Source organism: Megascapheus bottae, chromosome 22 (genome assembly GCF_031878675.1).
Source record: "Megascapheus bottae isolate mThoBot1 chromosome 22, mThoBot2.hap1, whole genome shotgun sequence".
In the NCBI taxonomy this organism is placed as follows: Eukaryota; Metazoa; Chordata; class Mammalia; order Rodentia; family Geomyidae; genus Megascapheus; species Megascapheus bottae.
Window position 1 is genome coordinate 796039 of NC_143530.1, and position 4463 is coordinate 800501.

Consider the following 4463-nt stretch of genomic DNA (forward strand, 5'->3'; position numbering starts at 1 on the left):
CCCCCCCACCAAAAAAAAAAAGGATGTCAGTGTTTAGAAATTAGCTCTTGGAAACTTCTACTTCTGACCTGGAAGAGGTCATTCCTGCTGAATAATTTTTTAAAAAGCAGAATAAGATTTGAAGACACTGGGCACAGGAAGTGGAATATCACCACCCAGAGTGCCAGTCTTGAGGAAATGAGCCTTAAGGCTGACCGAGGGCCTAGAGGCTGTGGGGAGGAGGGGAGGCCGTGGGGCCGTGGGGAGGAGAGGAGGGCGTGGGGAGGAGGGGAGGCCGAGGAAACCACTCAAAACCTGGAACTACCTGAAGTAATTAGAAGCAGTGCCAGGTGCTCGCCCAGGACTGGTGAGAACCTGCTCTCAAGCGTCAGACCCCAGAGCTGGACAATTATTAGGTCATTTGCTCAGACATTCATAAGCACGGAGCCTCAGTGGTGGGAAAGAATCTAGATTGAAGACCAGCACAGTCCTATTTAACACATCATAAAATTAAACGTGAGGAGAGCAAACCGCTTATAAGTCAATTAATTATGTCTCAGAACAAACCAAGATGTCTGTAGATAAAGATACCCAGTTTCCATCAAGCTTCAAGATCACCAAAGCCATCTACAAGAGACATCAACATAGACTCCAACATTCAAATGGATGTTGAAAACATAAAACGAGATCGCAAGTGTCCACAGATGAACCATCATACCTAAGTGAAAAAGTACACTGAACGACACATGGAAATGGAAAGACTGGGGGGGAAACCTAGTAAGTGAAGTAAGCCAGGCCCAAAGAAACATGGGCTCCATGAGTTCCCTCATTAGCAACAACTGGTATGCGTTTAAGACTCTCCTGGCAGAGGATCGCAATAGCTCAAAAGCCATGTACACATGTACACATGTACAAAATGAACTCCAGGTATGGAAACAAGTTTACCTTCGTGGTGGTTGTTTTTAGTGTACTTTGAGGAGTCATTTCTTTCCTCTTTTGTTTCTTTTTCCCCCTATGATTTGTCCACTTTTGTTACTGAATCTGACTTTGGTACCTGGTATAGTGTTACAGTGTGTGTGTGTGTGTGTGCGTGTGTGTGTGTGTGTGTGTGTATTTGAATTAGGGAAGGGAAGAGGAAAAACAAGATGATGAGACAACGGACAAGGGGTGAGCCAGTGTGGCAGCGATATTCAGGAGACAATCTGTTGGAAATGAACTTGACAACTTGGGATGGGGGGAGGGAAAGTGGGTGGAAACCATGGGAAGGGGTAACAATGTTCAAGAAGGAATGCACTCCCTGCCTTACGAGTGTAACTGTAACCCCCCTGTACATCATCCTGAGGATAAAATAAAACTTTTAAACACAAAAAAAGAGAGAAAAATACACGGAAATGTTTCAGAAAAACCGATCAGTGATGAGGAACGCACAGCAGTGGAGACGGGAACACGGGAGACACATTTTTGAGGATGAACGGGGCTCCGCGCGTGCAGGACACGCGTGCGTCCTGCTGTCGGTGTAATCCGAATTCCTTGCAGAAATAACGCCGGAAGGCTTTTCAACCGGATTCTAAGCAGACATTTCCGCGTCTCATGCGGACAATCAGCGGACCGGGTGGCGGGAATCGAGCCGGGGCGACGCCCGGGCACAGGAGGGCAAGCCGGGCGCGGTTCCCGAGGTGGGTGGGGAGGACCGGGCTGTCCACGCGGTGTCCGCACGTCCTCGGGAGCGCCGCGCCGCGGAGGCCCGGAACGCAGCTCAAGGGCGCGCCTAGACCGCGTCTTCTCCACGCCCCGCGCGCGCCCCGCCCCACGCGCCCCCACGAGCCCCGCTCCATGCGGCCCCGCCCCACGCGGCCCCGCCCCACTCACTCCCGCCCCATGAGCCCCCGCCCCACGCGCCCCCGCCCCACTCACTCCCGCCCCATGAGCCCCCGCCCCACGCGCCCCGCCCCACGCGGCCCCGCCCCACTCACTCCCGCCCCATGAGCCCCCGCCCCACGCGCCCCCGCCCCACGCGACCCGCCCCACGCGACCCGCTCCACTCACTCCCGCCCCATGAGCCCCCGCCCCACGCGCCCCGCCCCACGCGCCCCCGCCCCACTCACTCCCGCCCCACGCGCCCCGCCCCACGCGCCCCGCTCCACGCGCCCCCGCCCCACTCACTCCCGCCCCACGCGCCCCGCCCCACGCGGCCCCGCCCCACCCTCCCGCGTCACCTCCACCTGCGTCATCCCCACGCGCGCCCCCGCTCCCCGCCCTGCGCGCGGCCCCCGCCCTCCCGCATCCTCCCCACGCGCGTGCCCGGAGCGCGCAGCGTCCGCCCGCGGCGGCGGCAGCGGCGGCGCGGCGAGGCCAGGGCCCAGCGGCCTCCCCCAGGCGCGCGCGCCCAACGATCTCCACCTCCGTCCGTCCGGAGCAGCGCCCGGGCTCGCCCCCGCCACCGCCGCCGCCGGGATGCCGCCCCCGGCAGCCAACCCGCTGGGCTACACGCCCCCGGACGGAGGCTGGGGCTGGGCCGTGGTCTTCGGCTCCTTCATCTCCATCGGCTTCTCGTACGCGTTCCCCAAGTCCATCACCGTCTTCTTCAAGGAGATCGAGACCATCTTCGACGCCAGCACCAGCGAGGTGGCCTGGATCTCGTCCATCATGCTGGCCGTCATGTACGCGGGCGGCCCGGTCAGCAGCTTCCTGGTGAACAGGTACGGCAGCCGGCCCGTGGTGCTGGTGGGCGGCTGCCTGGCCAGCGTGGGCCTGGTGACCGCCTCCTTCTGCAGGTCGGTGCAGGAGCTGTACGTCTGCATCGGCGTGGTGGGCGGCCTGGGCCTGGCCTTCAACCTGAACCCGGCGCTCACCATCATCGGCAAGTACTTCTTCAAGAAGCGGCCGCTGGCCAACGGGCTGGCCATGGCCGGCAGCCCGGTCTTCCTGTCCACGCTGGCGCCGCTCAACCAGGCCTTCTTCCGCTTCTACGGCTGGCGCGGCAGCTTCCTCATCCTGGGCGGGCTGCTGCTCAACTGCTGCGTGGCCGGCTCGCTCATGCGGCCCATCGGGCCCCCGCCGCGGCGCGCCAGCTCCAAGCCGGCCCTGTCCCGGAGCGCGCAGCTGGAGGCCCGGCGCTCGGAGACGGGCAGCACGGCCGCCGCCTCCTCCTCGGCCGCCGAGGAGCCGCCGGGCGAGGCCCCGCGCAAGAGGTCGAGCCGGTCGAGCCGGGGCGCGCGCGAGCGGCTGCTGGAGCACCGCGGCTTCCTCATCTACCTCTCCGGGAACCTGGTGATGTTCTTCGGGCTCTTCGCGCCCCTGGTCTTCCTGGCCAACTACGGCAAGACCAAGAACTTCTCCAGCGAGGAGGCGGCCTTCCTGCTCTCCATCCTGGCCTTCGTGGACATGGGCGCCAGGCCCACCATGGGCTTCGTGGCCAACACCAGGCTGGTCCGGCCCCGCATCCAGTACTTCTTCGCCTGCGCCTGGGTGGCCAACGGCGTCTGCCACCTGCTGCTGCCGCTGGCGCACAGCTACCTGGGCTTCTGCCTGTACGCCGGCTTCTTCGGCTTCGCCTTCGGCTGGCTCAGCTCGGTGCTGTTCGAGACGCTGATGGACCTGGTGGGCCCGCAGCGCTTCTCCACCACGGTGGGCGTGGTGACCATCTCCGAGTGCTGCCCGGTGCTGCTCGGCCCGCCGCTGCTGGGCCGCCTCAAGGACCTGTACGGGGACTACAAGTACACCTACTGGGCGTCGGGCGCCGTGCTCATCGCCTCGGGCGTCTACCTCTTCGTGGGCATGGGCATCAACTACCACCTCCTGAAGCGGGAGCGCAGGGCCGGGGCGGAGGAGGGCCGCGAGGGCGGCGCCGGGAGGCCCGCGGAGGCCGCGCCGCCCGCGCCCGCGCCGCCCGCGCCCGCGCCCGCGCCCGCACCGTCCCAGGAGAAGGAGCCGGGCGCCGGCGAGCAGGCCCGGGGGGAGGCGGAGGAGGAGGCGGCGGCGGCGGAGGAGGAGGAGGAGGCGGAGGAGGAGGCGGCCGGGGCGGCGGAGGAGGCCGGCGAGGAGGAGAAGGAGGAGAACCCCGTGTGAGCCCTGCGCCGCAGCCAGGACGCACCCCACTGGCCACCGCCAGCCGGGGGCGCTCGGGCGGGCCGGGGGCGCGCGGGGGACACGGGCCGGGGCCGCCGCCTGCCCGCCGAGTTCTGGCTGCGCCCCTGCCCGGCCGGGGACGGGCGGCCGCGGCCAGAGAGGAGGAGGAGGACGAGGAGGAGGAGGAGGAGGAGGAGGAGGAGGAGGAGGAGGAGGAGGAGGAGGAGGAGGAGGAGGAGGAGGAGGAGGAGGAGGGGAGGAAGTGGGGCTTCGTAAAGTTGGTTGTTTTACCCTTAGCGTTTGGCTCACGGCGCCCGCAGACCTCACCGCTCGTTCCGGGGCCTTGGCCTTTTCACCATCCTGCTGGATTAAACTATTTTGAGTGCCACATTAAAAGGAAAACTGAACGCCCAGCT

At 64.4% G+C, this 4463-nt stretch overlaps 1 pseudogene; it reads left to right on the plus strand.

The window, feature by feature from the left end:
• The first annotated feature begins 2322 nt into the window (after positions 1-2322).
• Positions 2323-4227, plus strand: LOC150047538 (monocarboxylate transporter 1 pseudogene; annotated as a pseudogene).
• The last annotated feature ends 236 nt before the right edge of the window (positions 4228-4463 follow it).